A 22,970-nucleotide genomic window follows, 5' to 3' on the forward strand; every position below is an offset into this window, starting at 1 on the left:
CTTGTGCCCTGCCAGTGTTTCACTCAGCAAATGGGGCAATGAAACATGAGTTCTTGCTCTGCCATGGGCCCCATATGCAGCCACAGGCTGCAGTCAGGCCTTGGGGGGCAGGGGGATGTTGGGTTTACGCTTGGTGGTTGTTTCAGATCACCCTTATTCACCACTTGACCAAATGCCATCTACATGGACTAGTTTAATACTTAGAATTACTTAGCAATACTTCCCTCTTCAGGTTCCTCGTGTGCCCTTCCATAAGAATCTGTCCACACCCTCGTGGCTGTGACAGCCTCTGCGTTCCAGCCCCGTAACAGTAACGGTAACGGTAACACCAACTGTGTCACCTAACGCCGTCTGTCCCCAGCACGGGCACTGGACTGGGTCATCCAGGCAGGGGGCTGGTCCCAAGCGTGCCCACGTCTGCATGTGGGTATTCACATAATCACCTGTCCTTTCTAGAGGAGGGCGAGGTGTGTACCTGTTGGGGTTTCACGGTTAATGAGAAGTTGGTTGCCACCATTGTTGCTTTGAGTTCTTCCTGTGGCGCTCTTTTCTTTGTTCCAGACCTTGAGCTCTGCTCATGTGTGTCCTCCAGGGGCATTCCTAAGCCCACGACTCCGGATTTTTACATATGCTGCCAGCATGGAGGGGGCGGATGGCTGGGTGGTGAAGCACCAGCTTGTCCAGATGGATTTTTTTATCAGACCAACCGTCAGAGGGCGCCCTACAGGAATGGCTTCAGGGAAGGGGGCCCTCTGGGTCCTTACAGTCCCCACAGGAGTCCAGAAATGCAGGCTTTGGCCCAGAAGAAATATGGTCTGGGGCGACGTTTCTGTCATGAAGAAGATTAGCCATCTACTTCCTGCCTGCTTGGCTAATTATATTTTCTCAGCTCTCCTTAATTACACAGACCAGATGCTTTATGACTAGAAATAAACACAAAAAAAGAGAAAGAGCATCAAAGATAAATCATCTACGACGAAGAGTCATAAATTGAAAGAAACTAACGCATTAAGTAGTCTAGTCACTGCCACACTTCACTTACCACAGTCCATCTTTTCAATTCAATTAGTTTTAGTGTTGAGTGTAAGGGTAAGCATTTTTAAAAATTGGGGCCGGAGTCTTTTGGTTGTTTTTTTTTTTCTTTTCTTTTCTTTCTTCTTTCTCTCTCTCTTTTTTTTTTGAATAAGCAGTCAAGTAAAACATCAATGCTAATTTCCAGATCCTTTAATGGAAAAACTCATCAACTAGAGAATGTGGTACAGAAAATCCTTTGGTAGTGGTCATTTTTAAAAAATTAATCTGAAACTGTATGAGTAATCCAGAAATACATTCTCCTTGTTAAAAAGAGAAATTATAGGTACTTTGTTCAAGGCCCCTTTACATAACACCACAGTCCTCCTACCCCCTCCATCTTCCCAGAGATCATCATGATTTCCTATTAGTGTGTTTTCTTCTGGACTTTTCTTCAATCTTTTCAGTGGGTGATGATAGTCTGTGTGAAGGGCACGTTTCTCTTACACCCACGTGAGCATCCGGGCTATGTCAGGCCTTAGGAGACACTGTGAAGGGCACTGGCCTTGGATTTGGTAGGCTGACGTTTGAATGTCACCTCTGTTCAGCTATGCGGCTGACTTTGGACAGGCTGCCTAAGTGCTCTGCGCAAGGGGTTCGCAGGATCTCCTTCGGACATTTGTTCACTTATTTATTCTGCAAATATTGACTGAATTCCTTCTAAGTTCTGGGCACCTGGGCAAAGCTCTGGCCTAAGGTGGCTTGCAAAGGAGTAAACAGTTACAACACGGTATGGTCAGGAGCATGTCACAGAAGTACCAGGTGCTTTGGGATTGTGGCACTGAGAAGTCAGGGACGGCTTCCTGGAGGAGGTATTGCTTAGCTGCAATCTGAGTGATTACAAGGAATTAATTGGGCAAATAGAAGCTTGGAAGTAGGTAAATGTGTGGGGTGTTTGGGGAGGAAGAAGCAGTTTTCAAGGCAGAGAAAATGTTATGTCCAAAGGTTCATTGGCTAAAACATATATATAAAAAATATATATAAAATATATATGTGTGTGTGTGTGTGTATTTGTGTATATATATATTTGTGGGGGTTTTTTTAGTTCAAAAAGCTAAAGTATGGTTGAACAGAAATTTTGAAGAGGGTGTAACTAGAGATGAGGTGGGAGAGCTTGGCAAGAACCACAACACACCTTATAAAGGAGTGGGACTGGATCTTACGGACGAAGGGGGCCCCTCGATGTAGCCAGGGGTGCGCCGTGCTCAGATCTGCCCTGGACATGGCCAAGTGCCTCAATATGAGCTACGGTTTACACTCTCTTCCTTCAGGTAACGTCATCGGCACGGTCACCAGCAGCGTCTGCCGTCTAAGAACCAAGTCCAAGAGAAGAAGGAAGAGAAGGCTGGCTGTGGTGGGCCTTGCCACGGCTGCCGGGGGTCGTTAAAATCAAAGCTCCCTCCCGAGCCCTCCGTCCCAGCCCCATCGGTGTAGCTCAACCGTGACTTTCATCTGTTTTCTTCCCTGTGACCAGAGACCTGAGGAATGAGTCCAGGAGGAAAGACAGAGAAATCCATCCAGAAGCACAGAATCCGGAGACTCGGGGCCTCCCTGGTCGCGTCCAGCCGCACGCATTGCTGCTGTTCGGGGGGACCCCTGGCGCCCACGAATGGGGACATCAGGTGAGAGAGGCCGAACTCTGGGAAGCTTGCCCGCGATCCAAGGCAGAGCGGGATCTGTTCCAGCACAGGAACAGCAACTAGAGGGGAAAGGGGGGAAAGGGGGCTCTAGCTTTTGCCACGTGTTCTCGGTGAGGCTATTCCTAACTTTTCATCACCCTTTTCACCTCTTACACCTTCGTTATGGAAGTGGAGGTGTGAAGAAGACCCCAGCATCTTCCTCTAGTTCAGACACTCAAGGATTCCTGCATTTGGTGACCTGGCCCCCCATCAGCTTCCTAGGAGCCAGGGTCTCTTTGATCCCCTCTGGAAAAACCTCTGCCTCCATCGCCTGGGGGGGGTGGGGATACAGTCCCAGTCGGACGTCTACCTGGGGATGGGGCCACCCAGGCAGCCAGCAGGAGCCGAGAGATCAAGCTAGAGGAGACCTGCTGAAATACTAGTTGAGGCCTTCTTCTCGTTGTTAAAATCAGACCAGGCTTCGGAGCTCGGGAGGCGAAGTCCCAAAGCTCCCCTCTGAGAACAGTTCCATTCAGGACCTCGGGTTCCAAGTGTCTCGGCTTCAATGGCAAGAACAAAGCAAGAAGGGCGGGAGTTGGGGTAGATTTGTCTGGATTCACTAAGCCTCATTTGAGGATCCGGTGCCAAACCCCGAGGACTCCGAGCCTAGAGCGGGGTGGCAAGCCTTCTCCAGAAAGGGCCAGATGGTCTTTGTCTCCACTCCTCAGCCCTGCCCTTGGGGGGCAAACAGGTGTGGTTGTGGCCCAGTGCAACTTCATATACAAAATAAACTGTCACCAGATTTGCCACACAAACCCTAGTTGCCAGCTCTGCCCTAGAGAGTATTTGGAACCTGGAGACCGGGGAAGAAGAAGATCCTTTTGTGGTCTGGAAAGAAAGCCCTGGAAGGGATGGGAAAGTAAAAAGCAAGAGAATTGAAATGCTGGTGTTGCCTTCAAGTCTTTGCCCTTGTCTCCACATTGAATCTGAGTGGAAGAGGGAGTTAGGAATAAATCCCAGAGAGTCTTGGAGATCTGGGAGCGGAGGGTCGTGGGCCCAGAACATTCCACATAACTGTAGGAGGAACCAATCCCAAGGAATACCCCACATCAACATAGCATGGCCACCAGAAAGGAAAAAAGGCACTGTGGGTTGTTTAGCAGAGGAGGTCAGAGCCAGGCCTCTCACGTCTCCAGGTCTTCTTTGGCTCCCACAGGGCAAAGAGGAAACCTGAGCTTTGCACACACCCAAGGCGCCTCTGGAGGGTCCCTGGTGAGGACCAAGATGAGCCAACCCCATAGCCCACAGCAGAGCCGGGCAGTGCGCTGCCCAGACGGAAGTCGCCCTTGGCTTGAGCCAAGTGAACACCTGGTGGGCAGAGAAAGCCCACCCGGGGCCCAGGCTGGTCCCCAAGACTAGCCTCGCCCAGAGGACGGACAAGTGACATAAATTTGGGGCCTCAGAGCAGGTGGGCACTGTGGGGGGACGGGGCGAGACCTGAGCGTCGGGGCCCAGGGCTTCCGAGGGTTTCCCTCCACAGCCTCTTCTGCTGGGGGTGAGTGCTCCTCCAGCCTCCGTCTGAATAATTCATTAATTAGCTAATGAATGACCTCTTGCTCCAGGCACTTGCTTATCTCTGGACATCTAAGCCTTGCGGGTCTGGCTGAGATGGCTGGTGGAGCTGTCAGTCTCCCCTTGAACTCAAGGCAGAGAGCACTGTACCTTTTTAATTGTCACTGCTTCAAATTCAAGTAAATAGATGAAATGCAAACTGAATTTCGCCGCAGCGGGGCGCAGGGAGAGGGCCTGGTTAGTGCGGGGCCGGGGACACTGGGTCCTGCTGCCCCGGAGCCCTAGGGTCCCGGCGTCTGCAAACAGTTTGCACCAAGTGCAATAGTTGGAAGCAGGGGAAGCAGATGCTGAATTAAGGTGAGGGCTCACCTGGATTAGCCTTCTCTGGCTGCTGCAACAAATCACCACCAACCTAATGGCTTCAAACAACACGAATTTATTATCTTACAGTCTGGACTTCGGAAGTCCTAAAATCGGGGTGTTGGCAGGGTTGTAGTTCTTCTGGGGGCTCTAGGGGAGAACCCATTTTGGCGCCTTCTCGGGGCCACCTGCATTCTTTGTCTCACGTCCCCTTTCTTGATTTACACTAACCTCTGTTTCTGTCATCATGTCTCTCTCTCCCTCTGACCCTCCTGCCTCCCACTTATAAAGGGTTTTGGGCACAACGTCGGGACCACCCAAATAATCTAGGGCAACCTCCCTAGTCACAACAGCAAGTCCCCTTTGCCACATGGTAACGTACTCGCAGGCTCCAGAGGTTAGGACGAGGTCGCGGGGCACGGGGAGGAGGTGTTTATTTAGTCCACAACACCAGTCGTAGCGCGATGCCAAAACCAGAGCAAGCCTGCCCAGGAAGACTTCCCTTGACCTGCTCGACCCTGGGTGAGAAACTCTGGGTCTGGTCTGGGCAAAGTGGGCAGACTGGGTCCAAAATGGGCAGCTAGAGCCTGTGTGTCCTTTCCTCTCCCCTTGCCCCACCTTGGTCTAGGTTTGCTCACGGGCTGTTAGGAAGGAAGTGAGGCTGGGCCTGGGAGCCTGGGAGGGCACACCCCACGCTGGGAAATGTCCTTCCTACAGTGAAGGGCCCTGGGCTGGGCTCCCGACCCGAGGGCCTACTGGAAGTGCGTTCTGGGAGGTGGAGCCTGGCGTCCAGCCCTGTGGGTACCTGAGAGCCACGGAGTGGAGATGGGGACGCCATCTGCCTGCGGCCTGGAGAACTGCTTGAGAGGCACGACAGCTGGAGGGAGACCCTGCACACCCCCTGCCATCCGTCTAAGTTGCAGAAAGGGGGCTTCGTTCTCTCCTTCCTTGGTTTGGGGGCTCCCCTATACTGTTCAGACAGATCTTTTCATATCTGAGCCACAACAGAGCTGAATTCGAGTTCTATCCTTTGGCACTGTTAGGCCCAAGCAGAACAAGGAATAAAGATGACCACTTCTGGTATGAAAGCTGAGATAATTAGGACAGATGTAACCACTGAGGACAAGTCAAAGAACTGGGTGAAATAACAAAAAAATCATCAAAGAACAAACAAGGGAGTAATTGCTGAGGTTGAGTCAAGGTGAGGATCAGAACCCAGAAGCCCAGAACTCAAAGCTGTCTTTGTCCTGAGGGTACTTGCTGATACAAAAAAGGGGGGGGGGGGCAGTTGAAAACCAAGCAGGTGGATTTCCAGGCTCAAGAAGACAAAAGTCAAAACCTAGAATCCACCAAAAATATGTACCGTGTTAAAACATCTTTTTTTTAATGCTGAGACCCCAAAGGGCCTCAGAATAAGGTGAGTTGAAAGAAAATCTTGCAGGGACCCACGGCCCAGGTTTACCTTGCCCAGGTGGGTGAGGAAAACTCAAGCCTTGAACTTGGATGAAGGGAGCTCTGGACTAGTAATACCCCAGGCACCCAACAAAAATAATGAAAATGCTCCCAGGATGGATATGTCCTCACCCTAGGGGTCCTCATTATTGCTACAGCGCTCCCAATACAATGGTCAGCACCCAGCAGAAGACAACCAGACACACTCAGAAACCAGAAACCGTAAGTTAAAAAGAGCAGAAAGGCCAGACAGCACAAATAGACACACAAAGACCTACTGATTATCATATGCAAACTATAAAACAGCTACACTGATTATATTTGTAGAAATAAAACACAGGCCTATAAGTTTTAACAGGGACCTGGAAATTACATTCAAAAAGTAAGGGCAGCCTGGGTGGCTCAGCGGTTTAGTGCTGCCTTCAGCCCAGGGTGTGATCCTGGAGACCTGGGATCGAGTCCCACATCGGGCTCCCTGCATGGAGCCTGCTTCTCCCTCTGCCTGTGTCTCTGCCTCTCTCTCTCTCTCTCTCTCTCTCTCTCTCTCCCTGTGCCTCTCATTAATAAATAAATAAAATATTTAAAAAAAAGAAAGAAAAGTAATAGGGCAGGGGTGCCTGGATGGCTCAGTTGGTTAAGCATCCAACTCTTGATTTTGGCTCAGGTCACGATCTCAGGGTGATGAGGTCGAGCCCCACACCAGGCTCTGCACTCCTTGGGGAGTCGGCTTGAGATTCTCTCTCCCTCTGTCCCTCCCCTTGCTTGTGCCCCCCCCCGAAGTAAATGCATCTTTAACAAAATGAAAATTAAAAATAAACGGTCATGGGAAAAAAAAAAATAAACGGTCATGGGGCAGAACTGAAAAGAACCAAATAAGATTTCTTTCATTAAAAACTGCAGTAAGTGACGCGAGTAGCTCAGTACAGATGTAATAGTAAGTTATAGACGTGGCTGAAGAGGGAATTGGCAAATGGGCAGTTGGGCACAGTGGGAATGCAGCACAGAGAAACAAAGATGGAAAACACAAGAGAGACTAGGAGATCTGAGGACCCAGTGGGAAGGCCTCCGGGGTTTCTGAAGGCCACTAGAGGAGAGGGGAAAGCGTGGGGCGGGGTAACATCTGAAGAAATGGCTGGGATATGGCTGGCATCAGGGTCCCTGAATGTGCCATCAGTTAGGATCCCAAAAGCAGCCGGATTTAGGGGCCCGCTTGGCCCAGGGTGCGAGCAGGTCCTCTAGGGGATGGGGTCGTCTAAGGCCAGACACCCGTCTGAACCGCTCAGATGTGAAGAAGCCCGATGGCTCCCCACTGATGGGCGACAAGGCAGCTTAGCCGAGAGGGAGGGGGTGTCCAAACCTGATTCCATCACTTTGTGCAGAGACTGGAAGGCAGAGAGAGGGGGAAGCACAGAGATAGAGGAAGGGGTATGAATGACTCCATCTAAAAGTGCAAATGAGCTCCCCATCTGAGGTCAGGGTGCATAGTGAGATGATAGGACCCCAAAGAGGTATGTGGGACGGGGACATCGTAGGCCCTGGGGACATGCAAGCCCACCCTGTGGGCTGTGGGTGGCGGGACAGGGTTCTGAGAAGGGAGGGGGCATGATGACACTCACGTGGCAAGAGAAGCCTGTGTGGCACAGAACGGGGAACTGACTGGAACATGGAGAGCAGGTGGCCATCCTAAGTCATCCAGGTGACAGCCCAGTGCCACCTGCTTCAGGAATGGCATTTAAAAACAGCAGTACAAAAAAAAAAAAAATAGAAACAGCAGTACCAGACCTCGAGAATGGGGCAGCAAACAGGCATGTTTGGACGCTCTGCTGGGACACTTCGTTGAGGCAACCTCGGGGAGAGCAATTGAGGAAAATGCAGTAAAGGCTTAAAAATGAAGGTAAACTTTGACCCAGCAAATCCACTTCTAGGGTTTATTCTTACAGCATGTAAAATGTGCAGCTGATCTCAACAGTAATTATAAGAAGAAAACAACGTACATGCCCCACGTCGCAGATCAGTCACACACCGTGCACAAATAATATGGGTAGGTATTAGAGATCGTGTTGCAAAAGATTCATTTTCCTCTGGATGCTTTTATCTTTTCATATTTTTCCATAATCCACACAGACCACTTTTGTAATTGGGAACAAATCAGTGAGAGATGTTTAGAGTTTATGAAAACACTACAAGGAATGTTTCCAAAGAACACAAGGAGTAAGTTCCCCGAATAGAAATGATGCAGGGCTTATGCTTCGACCTCTACGGAAGGAAAATGAAAAGTAGCAGCGTATGTATAAGTGGCTCCACCCAGGAGGAATGCAAGCTCCAGCACATTTTATTCATTTCTCAAATTACTCAGCCCCAGTTTGAGTCCCCGTTGTCCGGGTTGCTGGAAAGTCACGGTCTTTGTGCTGCCGCCACGTGGCCCCTGCAGGCATCAGGGGAGTTCACTGCAGGCGATTCGAGATAGGACACTAGCAGCTGCCTATTCTCAAGCAGAGAAGAAGCCTACGTTTTTCTTCTTCTTTTTTTTTTTTTTTTTTTAAGATTTTGTCTATTTATTCATGAGAGACACAGAGAGAGAGAGGGAGGCAGAGACACAGGTAGAGGGAGAAGCAGGTTCCCTACAGGGAACCCGATGCAGGGCTCGATCCCAGGACCCCGGGGTCATGACCTGGGCCCAGGGCAGACGCTCCACCACTGAGCCCCCACAGGAGGCCCAAATCCTAGGTTCTGGAAGCTGGCTGCTGCCTCATCAGAGTTGTTTCGTGCTTCACAAAGCGCTTTAGCCAGCTTGGATTGTCCTCTCTCTGCCCTGCACTGCTGGCTCCCTGTGTCCCAAGGTCATGTCACAACAGTCATGCCCTTCAAAGGTGAGCAGCACCGTGAGCAATCCCACATGGACAGCAGGGAGTCCAAAAGGGCAGGGCTTGTAGGATTTTCCAAATCAGACTGTCCCCGGGGGCAAGCGTCCGGTGTCTCCCCGCTTTTCTTCCCTGGCTCCCAGGTATCAAGCCTGCAGCCCCCAGAGGTCACTGGGGGGCTCACAAGAATGCTGATGTTCATAGCAAGGCTGAACCCATCGAGGCACCATGAGTTTCCGCAGCTCGGGGGACCCAGAGCAGTGCTGGGTTCCACGGAGGAGGAGGAGGCTATTGTCTCCTCTCTGACTCCTGCCACGTCAGACTCGTGCCCTGAAATAGTGGAGAGCCCCCAGAGCCCCCAACGTTTCTCTCAATATCTTCACCTCCTGGCACAACTCCTTGCCGTGAGCCCACCAAGGGCCTCAAGAAATATAGTTAGGTTTCTGGGCTGAAAACCCTCTGTAAGGAGACAAAACAAAATGAAACAAAACAAAAGCAAACAAAGCCAAACCAAATAACCAACCCCTACATATCCGTCACCTTTAACCCCGATTCCTCATTCAACCACCGTTGCACAACTAGAGCCACAGGTGTGCAAGTGAGCGCATGAAGAGCCTCTGGGCCCTGGGGATGGAGATGTTTGTTCACAGCCTCTGAGTCCCAGGTCAGCAAGTCAGACATGCCCCACACTCACCAAAAAGTCCATAAAACGATTCTTGGCTCATAAAACGCACTCAGGAAGGGATCCCCCAAGAGCGTCAACGGTTGCTGAGTCAGCCCTCCCTCACGCGGGGAGCTCAGGGCTTGGTGTTTACAGGGCGCAGCCACTGGCTTCTCTCCTTGCTTTTCCTCCCTTTGCCGGGTCTTCTTCCTGCGCCCTTTCCCATCCAGCTCTCCTCGGCTTTCTCTTTGTCTTTACTCTTTTTTTTTTTTTTTTGTCTTGACTCTACTAAATTCTGTTATTAATCATGATGGCTTGAATTGATTCTCTTGAGTTTTGCGGATAGAAAATGACATAATCTGAAAATCATGCTAATTTACCTCTTTTCTGATAACTCTTCCTTTCCTCGAATGCCATTTTGACACGTGTTAATCTCTTTTTTTAAATTTTTGTACAATACTTATCAGTAAATTCTTTTTTTTTAAAGATTTTATTTATTTATTCATGAGAGACACACAGAGAGAGAGAGAGGCAGTGTTAATCTCTTTTTTAACGTGTACTAGAATTTCGGTAAGCCATACTGTGCTCAAGACCTAACTCTGGAAAGTTTCCTAAACGTCCATTAATCAAGAACAGATAAATAAATGGTGGGGAATTCACACAATGGAATATTATGTGGTCGTGAAAAAGAACGACCTACTGTTGCGTGCAACGATGTGCGTGGATCTCATAAATACAATGTTGAATAGAAACTGCTGGACAGGAATCATACCTACTCTATGGCCCCATTTATATAAAGGATAAATGCAGGTGCATCTAACCTCTGCTGAGAGAAGTGATAATGATGACTGAACAGGGACATGAGGGGGACCCCCGGCGTGAGGGTATCTTCTGTTTCTTGATCTGGGTGCTGTTCCCTGGATAGGTTCCGTGTGTTAGAACCTGACTGCGTCACAGGGAGACGTGCTGAGGATGGCAACAGAGGCCAGGGGCCAACTCCATCCAAAGGTGAACACACCGCTCAGGTCCAACCAGTTGCTGCAACTCAGAAAGAGAATATCAAGAAGCCAGAAGTCGAGATTTCTTTTTTTTTTTTTACGTGAAACCTTCCTTTTAAATATTTCTTTTTAAAACTTCAAACCAAACACAAACAATAAACTAGTGTACCAGCCAAACACATCCTGTGTGAGGGCCAGACTTAGCTTATGGATCCCAAACTCACAGGCTCTGTTCACAATTCGGCAGGGCCAGGTGGACTCCAGCTGATTACAAGCTGACCACCTTCTTGGGGGGCGGGGGGCTTTCTTCCCTGAAGGAGATGCTCTTCAGCTGCGGCACATAAGGGTCACTTCGCAAAATTGTTACCTTCACTGATGCCCCCCCCCCCACACACACACACACAAACCTGGGAGGAAGGGGTAAAAGGAAAGGTTTGGGCCTCCTAAAACCCACCGGCACCCCTTAATGTTTTATAATGTCCTTGCTCAGAAACTGCTCCTTTTTTTTCCCTAAGGGTTTTATTTATTTATTCATGAGAGAGAGAGAGAGAGAGAGGGAGAAGCAGGCTCCGTGCAGGGAGCCCGATGCGGGACTCGATCCCAGGTCTTCAGGATCATGCCCTGGGCTGAAGGCAGGCTCTAAACCACTGAGTCACCCAGGGATCCCCAGAAACTGCTCCTTATTAGTGGGCTGGTTTCTGGAAGAAGGACAGGAAAAAAAATGAGGCAGCATTTGAACTGGAACAGAATCTGCCACAACGGGGCAGTATAACTACATCCTGCCCGCAGTCCCTAACCACCGGGGCTTTAAAGTCCCAGCCCCTGATCCCTGGAGAGGAGCCTTATGCAATGCGGGCGGAGGTCGTAGAGGGCGGAGAATACATTTGGGACAGGATGCTCTCCCTGAGTCAGGACAAAAATTGGACTTGAAAATTGCCAGGTCCATGTTTTGAGGAAAGATGGAAAGTCCAACAACAGAGGAAGATGTATTATGGAGGATCTTCTGGGTGTTTTTTCCTTTGGGGATTTCAAAACGGATGGTTTTCCCTCGCGAGTTTGACAGGGAAACTTCTTGCCACTGACTCTGCTGTGCTTTAGAAACAATCTAAGGGAAGTCTGCTGTTCTTAGCAATAAACATCCCATTTCTTTTTTACATTCAATGGAGGGGAGAAGTAAATAAACAGACTCACACCTATAAAAAGGTCATTTCCGAAAGTGTGCTGTTGGGTGATTGTTTTGGCGGTTACAGTGCATTTTTTGCACAGAAACGAAGTGATACCCAAGGACTATGTTTTCATAAACAGGTCAAAAGAACCTAACGGTTCTTAACATAGCTAAAATATTATTTTGGGGCCATAAGGAAACTAAAATATTATCTTTGCAATTAGGATGAGTAGAAAATGGCACTGTCCTAAGAAAGGATCGTGGAGAAAACAGCCAACAAACTGAATAATTCAGCAGTCGTTTACCAAATATTTGCTTTGTGCAGGACACAGCCAATCTGAATTGGTTTAGAAGGAGGGCACTGGCAGGTTTAGTGGGGAGACGGGAACAGAAGCCTGAGGAAAATGGGCAAAAGGGAAAAGGAAGTGAGAAAGTAGAGCCAAGTGAGCTTTTTCTTTCCAGGACTTCCGTGGGGAGAGGAGAATGTTGTCATGATGACCAAGTGGGAAAGGATTCAGGATCACGTGGGGAAGGATTCAGGACCAAGAGGGAGAGGATTCGGGACCAAGTGGAAAAGGACTCAGGACCAAGAGGGAAAGGATTCAGGAGCAAGTGGAGAAAGATTCAGGACCAAGTGGGAGAGGATTCAGGACCGAGCCCAGACAGCAGGAGAGGCAAAACGACAAGTTAAAGGGGGTGGAATCAATGGACGTACCTGTGTCCTTGTGCAAACGCTGCTGGCTGCTCGCCGCTCTTCCATCTCTGGCCTGTCCTAGTCAGAGCCCCTAGACTTCCACCAGGAGGGGGTTGCACTTAGCTAGAAGGCTGGACTCTCCAGCCTCCCTGGCAGCAAGGTGTGGCCTAGGACTCAGGTCTGGCCCATGAGACAGACGTGCGAATTCAAGGTGGGACGTGTAATGGATCATTAGTGACGGAGGCCAGCAAGATGGCAGAGCCGGTCCAGCAGGGAAAAAAGAAATCCTGAAATAAGAATGCTAAGTTGGATAGAAAGAGGCAAATGTTCTTCAAAGTCCTCAAACCATCTCTCCCGAGAGAAATCCACCTGCCTCTTCCCCATTTTTAACAAATTAATGTCTGGAATGTGGGTGCAGTGGCTGGAGCCGCAGCAGCCACGGGGAGGAAGCCATGAACTGCGCTGGCAGGGCAGAGAGGGAAAAGGGGCCTGGGTGCCTTGGCTTCATCGAATTCCCCGGTCTGATCCCTCTTTGGGCTTCATGCCATGGGACTGTCTACCTTGCATAGCAGCGCCTTGCGCAGTACACATGCCTTACACGGATGTACTACTCCATGCACTCAGGCCTACATCGCACCCCGCAGGGCTGTGTTCCTACAGCCACAGCTGACGGCACGGGTGATCTGAGAAATCTGCTAGAACCCTTCTGAGCAGCTGGGACTCTTGCCCATGTGCCCACGTAAGGATCTAATCTCCACTTTGAGATGTGATTTCACTCAAGGGAGGCTGAAGGGGGGAGCTGAAGGCCAGTGGAGGGACGAGCTTGAAAACCGGGGAGACGGAGGGAGAAGCAGGCACGGACCCCTTTGTCATCTGGGGAGTGGGAAAGCGAGCAAGCCCTGCTAGGGAATGGGTCCGGGAGGCGAGCGAGGCCTTTGCAAGATGATAAACAAAGGCATACGCTTACACTCCAGGCATGATTTGGCCTCGGCTTGGCATCCTCTTCCTCTCCCCGTGTTTCCAGTCCCGGGGGTGGGGGTGGGGGGGCATGGAGGGCGAGTGGGAGAAAGATCGAGTAGTTATGTGTTAAGCCTCTACTCAGAGTAAATACAGTCCGATCCGTAAATAAGGTGACATTTTAGCAAGCTGTGCCGTCTGACCACATTTGGCTAAGAGCTGAAGTTTCCATCACATATTTTACGCTTATTTTAGGTTAAATTCTGTCCCGGGACAGAGTATATACTTCATAAAGGTCGACGGATTGGCCAGAAACAAGGACTCCTGTAACTTTCTGAATGCTGCAGAAGCCACTGATTAGAAGAAAAGCCCATCGAGGCAAGAGCCCCTCTCCTAGCGAAGGAGGCCTGCGGCCTGCAGCCTGCGCCCAGGCCTCGAGGCCTGCACCTGCACCGGCCTGGCCGCGGGTCTTGGGGGGCACACCTTCCTCGCTCTCCCACCTCCTTTCACAGCGGTGACTACGGGGGGCACCCCGAACCAGAGGACTGAGCGCGAACCTTGGCCTCTCCCATGACCCATACTGTTAGCCAATACCCCGTCCTCCAGGGTGTGCGCTTGCCCTGAGGGCGTGGCCAGTGTCCCTGTGCTGTGCCTGGGCGGGTCGTGACCCCAAGGCCGCCCGGACACCGGGAGTCCCCCTCCAGGTCCCCCTGGGGTTGGCCGGCGACCCCACAAGAAAGGAGACCAGAGGCAGGAGCGCAGCGGCCTCCAGCCCTGCGGCCTCTGCTCCTGAGCAGGGAGCTCGGCTTCTCCGTCCAGGTGGGGGCCCCCCGGGAGGGACAGTGGCCGGGCCTGGGGACTCTGTGTGGCCCAGACGACCCTGGGCCTGGTGGGACCGCTGCGTCCTCAGGCCCGGGGGGATCCCACCACTGCCCGCCCCCCCCCCGGGGAGGGGAGGCCGCCCGCCGCCCCCCTGGGGTGGGGAGACCGAGTGTCCCCTCCTGAGATCCAGGCAGCCGGGGGAACCCCCTCTGGGGCTGAAACCTCATTAGACAGAGCCAGTCGCTCCAACTGGCAGGTATTTCCTCACCTGTCTGGAGGGAAGGTGTGCCAGCTTCCTGGGCGTCTACAAGGCGCAGCAGGACTCTATTGCAACTAAAGACTTGGGGGCCGCCCAGTGAGTCAGCGATTAGCGCCACCTTGGGCCCAGGGTGACCTCGGGGTCCCGGGATCGAGTCCCATGTCGGGCTCCCCGCAGGGCGCCTGCTCCTCCCCCAGCCTGGGTCTCGGCCTGTCTCTCTGGGTCTCATGAATGAATGAATGAATGAATGAATAAATAAATCTTAAATAATGAATGAATGAATGAATGAATGAATGAATGAATGAATAAATAAATAAATAAATAAATAAATAAATAAATAAATCTTTAAAAAAAGAAAGTCCCAAACCCCGTCAGCTGTGGCCCGAAGCCGCTGCCAGGCCGAGGGCGCGGACAGGCCGCGGATGGACGGGCTCCCAGGCCCGTGCGGAGCCCCGGGGACAGCGGCAGCTCCGGGAGGGAGGCGCCAAGGGCCTGGGCCGGGGAGGGGTGGCGGGTGAAAGCTGTGAGAACCCGGTTTTCCAAGTGTCCAGTGTACACTGCGGACTCCGGGGAAACAGAGGCAGGTAGCCCGGAGGCCCAGCGGGGCAGCTGTGTGCTGGTCCAGTCGCAGAGCGCCTGCTGGCCGCCCTCTTCCTAGGGGACCCGCATGGGTTAGAGACACGACCTTTATGAAGCGACCAGAGAGGATGTGGGCTAGAGAGATAAGGCAAAAGTGGGGCTGGGGCTGGAGCCTCAGCAGGCCAGGAAGCAGAGAGGTAGGAAGTGAAGTGGGCAGGGTCAGGGACAGTCTCAAGCTGGCAGTTTTTGTTTGTAAAATATTCATGTACTTCTTTTTCTTTCTTTTTTTTTTTTTTTGAAGATTTTATTTATTTATTTATTTATTTATTTATTTATTTATTTATTTATTTGACAGAGAGAGAGAGAGAGAGAGAGAGAGCAAGCACAAGCAGGGGGAGCAGCAGAGGGAGAGGGGCAAGCACATTCCCCACTGAGCAGGGAGCCTAACGTGGGGCCTGATCCTAGGATCCCAGATCATGACCTGAGCCGAAGGCAGACACTTAACTGACTGAGGCCCCAGGGGCCCCCATTTTCATGTATTTAAAGATTCTGTAAAGCAGTATCACAGTTATATTCTGCAAACTTCCGCTAAAGAATGGAAATTCTCTCTGCTACTAAGTCAAAGGTAAAGAGAATGAGAAAAAGTCTGAATTTAACCACTTAAATTATTATTTTTTTAGCATGGAAATTAATCCAATAAAAAAATCAGATAACTAAATATGAGCTCAGGTTCTTTGTAATAGAAAAAAATTAAGATGTTGGTTATATATATTTTGGCATGTCCAAAAAATAGATTACTATGTGATTATTTTTTAAAAGATATTTGTCATTAAAGGAGAGTTAATACCTATTCTTCTCAAATTGTTCCAGAAAATAGAAATGGAAGGAAAACTTCCAAACTCATTCTACAAAGCCAGCATTGCCTTGGTTCCAAAACCAGACAAGGACCCCACTGAAAAGAATAACAGGCCAATATCCCTGATGAACGTGGGTGCAAAAATTCTTAAAATACTAGAAAATCAAAATCAACAGTACATTATGAAAAGAATTATTCACCACGATCAAGTGGGATTTATTCCTGGGCTGGAGGGATGGTTCAATATTCACAAATCAATCAATGTGCTACACCACATTAATCAAAGAAAGAATAAGAACCACATGACCTTATCAATAGATGCAGAAAAAGCATTTTAAAAAAATAAAGCTAGATGAAATAGAAAACCTTCAAAAATAAATAAAAATATTTGTCATGTGCAAATTTCATTTTACTTATATATTTAAGGTATACAAAGTGATGATTTAGTATATGCATATATTTCAAAATAATCACCATAAAGCTAATTAACATATCCCTCACCTCACATAAATTTTTTTTTTTTTTTTTTTTTGTAGTGAGAATACTTGGGATCTACTCGCAGGGCATTTCAAGCATACGATACAGTATTATTGGGGATCCCTGGGTGGCTCAGCGGTTTGGCGCCTGCCTTTGGCCCAGGGTGCGATCCTGGAGTCCCGGGATGGAGTCCCGCGTCGGGCTCCCGGCATGGATCCTGCTTCTCCCTCTGCCTCTCTTTCTCTCTCTCTCCTCTGTGTCTATCATAAATAAATAAATAAATCTTAAAAAAAAAAAAAAGGAAATGATACAGTATTATTAATGGTAGTCACCAGGCTGTATGTTAGGTTCTCAGAATTTATTCATTCTGCATAATCCAAACTATACCCTTTGACCAATATCTCCCTATTTTCTCCACCCCTTAGCTCTTGGAAACCACCATTCTGCTCTTTGCTATTACAAGTTTGAATTTTGTAGATTCTGCCTATGAGATCATGCAGTATTTGTCTTTCCATGTCTGGATATTTCACTTAGCATAACGTGCTCCAGGTTCTTCTGTGTTGTTGCAAATGGCAGAGTTTCCATCTTTTTCAAGGCTGAATAGTATTCCTCTGTGTGCATGTTTATGTGTGCGTGCATGCGTGTGTGCATATATTACATTTGCTTTATCCATTCATCTGTCAATGGATTTTTAGGTCCTCGTATCTTGGCTATATGCCATTATATGCATATACTAAATCATCACTTTGTATACCTTAAATATATAAGTAAAATGAAATTTGCACATGACAAATATTTTTATTTATTTTTGAAGGTTTTCTATTTCATCTAGCTTTATCTTGGCTATTGTGAATAAGGGCATGAGAGATACGGGAGTGCAGATACCTCTTTGGGATACTCATTCTACATCCTTTAGATATATACCTACAGTTGGGATTGCTAGTCCATACTGCGGTTCCATTTTTAATTCTTTGAGGAGCCTCCATACTGTTTTCCATGGTGGCTGCACCAACTTACATTCCCACCAATAGCTCACAAAGTTCCCCTTTCTCTGAATCCTTGCCAACAGTTGTTACCTCTTCTCTTTTTGATAACAGCCATTCTAACAGGAGTGTGATATCTCGCTGCAGTTTTGATTTGCATTTCTCTGATGATTAGTAATGTTGAGCACCTTTTTCATATACTGTTGGCTTTTGTATGTTTTGAGAAACGTCTATTTGGATCCTTTGCTAATTTAAAAAAAATACTATGTACTTTATTTTTTTTAAGATTTATTTATTTTTGAAAGAGAGAGAGAGAGAGTGTGTGTGTGTGTGTGTGTGTGTGTGTGTGTGTGCATGCACACTAGTGGAGGGAGGGGCAGAGGGAGTGAGAGAGGGGAAACAGATTCCTGACCTGGAGAGCACGATCTGAGCAAAACCAAGAGTTGGATGTTTAACCGACTGAGACACCCAGGCGCCCCTCCTTTGCCCATTTTAAAATCCAGTTATTTGTTTTTTGCTATTGAGTTCCGTATATATTTTAGATATTAACCCTCACCAGATACATGGTTTGCGTATATTGTCTGCAAGTCTGTAGACTGTCTCTTCGCTCTGATGATTGTTTCTTTTGCTGTGCAGAAGCTTTTCAACTTGATGCAATCCCATTTCTCTATTTTTGCTTTTGTTGCTTGTCCTTTGGGGGCCAGATATGCAAAAATCATTGCTCAGACCAATGTTCAAGGCAAGCTTTTCCCCCTTGTTTTCTTCTAGCAGTTTCACAGTTCCAGGTCTTATGCTTAAGCTTTTAATCCATTTTTAGTTGGTTTTTGTATATATTGTGAGACAAAGGTCCAATCTCATTTCCACATGCAGCTATCCAATTTTTCCATCATCATTTATTGAAGAGATTCTCCTTTCCATAGTGTGTGTTCTTGGCACCCTCGTTGAAGATCAGTTGAACTATAAAGGCATGGGTTTATTTCTGGCCTCTCTATTCTGTTGCATTTGTTTCTCTGTATGTTTTTATGCCAGTACAGTACTTCCTACATGGGCCTCCCTATAAGGCTGCTCTGATCATGGCTCCTTGAGGAGTGAGTCATCCAAAAGAAAGAGAGAATGACCAAGGCAGAAGCCGTGGTGCCTTTTATAACTCAATTTCAGGAGGGACATCTCATCGCGTCTGCTGTCTTCGATCGATCACACAGACCAAACCTGGAAGCTGATGAAACAGGGAGGCAGGGTGCAGTGGGAGTCATCTTAGAGGCTAGTTACCAAATATCCCAAGTATTCTAAGCAATGAAGATGGCCGAGAAAACACTTTAGCTAGACTGGACTGAACAAACTGGTGGCTGGCAATTCCATCCATAGGTAATGGCCCAAGACTTTGAAGAGTGTCTATTTCATCACCCAAGGCCAGTTGTCAAGTTGGCCCAAACCTGAGTAGAGCCCAGTGATCCTGCACTGTTAACCAAGGAATTGAGAGGAATGAAAACATGATGGTTTGAACCAAACATAATAAGCTTACATAGCAGGTTACTAAATGTCACCATAGGCACCGGATGACTAATGGCGACATGTAAATCACACAGATGTTCTGTTGCTTAACCACTAATCTTACCTGATTTAGAATTACTCGTCTCCCACGTATGAGAAGCTAGAAGCCCGATTTCAGCCTGGCATGGCTTGGCTGACTTTGTTTTTGTTCTTCTTCCTCTTCCTCCTGCTCCCACCGAGTCTTGCTTGTGTCCCATGATGGTCCCGGCCAGTGCTTGCCTTCTCAAGTAGTTCTATCCTTAAACCTATGCTGGCTGCAAGGGTGCTGCAGTCGCCCTATACCTCCTTACAGCTCTTCTCTGCAGTTCCTACCTCTCTACCTCTTCTCCGAACAAGGTCCTCCATCACACTGAATGTTCTGGTCATACAAAAGGTCCTCAGACATCTTCAAACATACAGTACGGTTTCAGGTTTCTGGGCTTTGACATATGCTCTCCTTCTTCCAGGAATGTCATTCCATGTCCTTTTCTGCCTAGGAAACAAATTTCCCTTCGCCTTTCAAATCTCTGCTCAAGCGTTTTCCCTTCTAATGAAATTTCCTGGACTCTCCGGGGCCTGCCTTGTACCTTTGGCACACCAGGACAGAGTTCATCCTTCTCTTTCCTGGATTATTGCTGGAACTTCTGCTTGTTTCAATTCCTGAATCACTCTTACTTGAGGGTAATTTTTCTTTTTTTTTACACATGCATCTTTCCAAGCAAAAGGTGAGCTCCTCGAAGGTAGACTCTAGTTTTTACCCTCAACAGTTCCCCTCGGTGCCTAGACTGTAATAGATTTCGATAATATTTCAACAAATAAACTGAGGAACTGAGAAACTGCACATCTGGACACTGCAGTGTCCTGCTAAGTGAGAGACATCTCTGGTCCCAACCTATAACACTACAACTTTGTTGATGCCCTCACTGGGCACACTCCATCTGTCTATGGGTGGCTCCATTCCTTAGGTGCTAGACTAACTACGGAGCTACATCAATCTTTGCTTTCTCTGAGGATCTTTGCCTCTGCTTCTCAGTGGGTCACTTGCTTATGGCCACCTGCTAGGTCTCAGGTCTTCTCAATCCTGAATTCTGATGACGTGGAGAAGCCAGGCAGCATGACGGCTTAGAGAAGAGGTTAAGGGGCCAGACTACCCAACGCAAGAATTAATGAGGAAATGTATGTAGCACTCTTTCTACAAGACCTGACACGTAGTACGTGCCCAAGACACAGTAGTTGTGGTTCCTGTCAGTACTACGATGGCCGCAAGGTTAGTGCACTTTCTGGTTACACCTGCTGCCATGTGAGCCATCCCTAAGCAAGAGCCCCAGAGATCTGACCGGATCACCGGCGTGCTCGCTCTCATCTGCTCGGTCCCACAGCTCTAGCTCTCCTGACATCAGGACTCAGTGATCCAGTCTGTTTTCATCAGGCTAAATTAGGCTGATTTAACCCGTGCCCGGATAGGGAGCAAGAAAAACTATCGCTAACGAAGTCCTTTTGGGAAAACTGTCCATGTAGGCACCACCGATCCCTCTGCATTGGGTCAGTTCCAAAGACTTCTCTTTTTCCATCTTATCTGATGAGCCGAGACAAAATGGCCATGCTGATGGAAACTGCTTTGCATTCCAACTGCTGCTGTCCCAGCATAAAATACACGGTTTCATAAAGGCCCCAAAATGTCTAACATCTTTAGCTCACCACGCGTCAGCTCGCTGCTGCCTTTGCTCTGCAGGGCTTTTGTCCTGTCACTGGTCCAAGGTGTCAGAGGATCTGAAGCGCCCTGTCCCCTTACTGCCTCTAATCACTACTGAGATTGCTGCCACCATTCTCTTCCTTCTCTTGCCGCCCCCACCCCCCCAACCAGGTCTCTTGTCAGATTTCCCACGCTTCTCCAGCTTTTCTGCCAGAAGGCTGGCCTCCTCATCAACGCTGCCAGCCAGTCAGTTCCTGTCCATCAAGGAAGCAAACTGAGTAAACCACTGCAGGAGAGATAACATCTTCGGTTGACTCTTCCTGGCTGCTTGTTTGTGCTCAGTGCCCAAGGTCTGAGGTTTCTGAAAGGCTGAACGTGATCACTGAACTCCTTGCACCATAGTGAAATCTGGTTGTACAGCTTGGTCGAGAGTGTGCAGCAGGCCAGTCAGCGAGTTAAGGATAGCTTAGAAAAACAGAGAAGCGTGAGCCTTAGGGAAAGGCATTAAGTGGGAAACTCTCTCTCCCCTCCAGTCCATGAGGAAATAGTCCTTCGGGGGCTAAGTGCCCAATACTTTCAAACAGCAGCTAGGGTTCGTGGTTGGCCCTCACAGGAACACTTCTGCTCTGTGCATATGGCATAGAGAGCATCAGGGATCAAGGGTTGGATGGGGAACATTTAAGCAAGTTTTACTGGGGGATTGGTATTAGCCTTTCAGGTCCAATTGACTGACTCACTTGACAATGGAGACTTTGATGTCTCTCCCAATTAATACTGGAAGCCATCTCCCCTGGGGGGCTAACCTGGCCAAGGGGCTAATTTGTAATTTGGCACTTTCTTTCTTTTAAATAATTCTTTCCAACAGGAAACTACACCAAGTTTTAGAAATCATTGACTCAACTATCAAGTCTAACTACAGCTCTAGGAATAAATTATTTCTCTGCAACTGGACTGAGAAGTTCTGAAAAAGAAGGATAGAACTTCACTCCGGTTGATGTTTTGTGTACCACTAATGCAAAATAAAGTGAAGGCCGAACAGCCACTTTACATTCATTTTGTGTCGGCTCAGAGAAACAAAGCCCATGTATGGGGTCCTGCCTCTAAAAAACTGAAAATCCTGATGGATAAAATTCAAAAAATTATTACAATTTAAAACCAGATATGTGCACATTTTATGAACCTAAATATTGCTAAGTAATCGAGCCTAAGTCGTGTGATCCTTAACATACGTGTCAGATAATCATTCTTAATGGCACGTGAAATACATGGATTTTATTAATATACTCACTTAGAAGACTTATAACTTGAGAGCTCTTTCGAAAACAATGCTGTATACTGTCAGGATTCAATCGAAGGCATACATTTTGTCATTAAGAACTGGGCAGAGAGGATTTAGTTCGGATTAAGCGTGGCTTGCAAAGTCAAGTCTGAAAGGAAAAGATCTTCCTACTGTAGTCAATTCAGATGCCATTCAAGATGTCATTTAACCAGCTCATCCAGGACTCACCTTTGAAGTTATTATTCATGAAAAAGGGATGTCAACTACTGACCAAGGAGAATAGGTATCTTCACACTCTTGCTATAACCCAAGAACAAAGCTAATAACTCATAGTCAGGCACGTGCTTTGACTCCTAAACCATGACTATGAAACACCAAGGCATAATTTGCCTTTCTGTTAGTCATTAGCTCAATCACTTAATGAACTTAATTAACTCAACAAAATTCTCAGTGGGAGAGGTACAGAGAGGTCAACAGCAAATGACCACTCCTTAATCCCTTCAAACTTTCACCATCATTACTTTTTTAAAGGGCATTTCCTTAAAAAGTCCTGCCTTTGAGGTATAAAACTCACCTGTAATTGTATTTGCAAAGTTAAAGCCACACTTCAAAAAGAGTACTGCCGACAACTGCTGATCTAATGGCTGGCTTTAGTAGGGGTCGAGGGGCTTGAGGGGCTCGTAATGGCCATCAACCATGAATAAATTGTGATACATATTCATATGGTGAATATTCATATGTGATGAATTGTGATACATATTCACATCATTGTGATACATATTCATACCACATTCATATGGTAATAAAGAGACTATGAATACGCTCAACAACATAAGTGAGTCTCAAAAAACTGAAAAGAGTAGTACCTACTGTATTTCATTTATGTGAATTTCTAGAATGAGCAACACTAAGCCACCGTGGTAGAAGTCAGAACAATAGTTAACATGGGGAAGGATGAACTGGGAGAGGGCAGGAGGGAATTTTCCATAATGGAAAAGTTGTGTATCTTTATTGGGGTTGTGGTCACCAAATTCCAAGCTACACATTTAAAATCTGTGCATTCTATTGAATGTCAATCGTAT

At 47.9% G+C, this 22,970-nt stretch overlaps 1 long non-coding RNA gene across 1 annotated transcript; it reads left to right on the forward strand.

Moving 5' to 3' along the window:
• The first annotated feature begins 1,837 nt into the window (after positions 1 to 1,837).
• On the forward strand, positions 1,838 to 4,089 carry LOC121498996. Its single transcript, XR_005989965.1, has 3 exons — positions 1,838 to 1,883; positions 2,343 to 2,693; positions 2,881 to 4,089. It is a non-coding gene; the product is annotated as an uncharacterized LOC121498996 (long non-coding RNA).
• The last annotated feature ends 18,881 nt before the right edge of the window (positions 4,090 to 22,970 follow it).

Source organism: Vulpes lagopus, chromosome 9 (assembly GCF_018345385.1).
Source record: "Vulpes lagopus strain Blue_001 chromosome 9, ASM1834538v1, whole genome shotgun sequence".
Taxonomy (NCBI): domain Eukaryota; kingdom Metazoa; phylum Chordata; class Mammalia; order Carnivora; family Canidae; genus Vulpes; species Vulpes lagopus.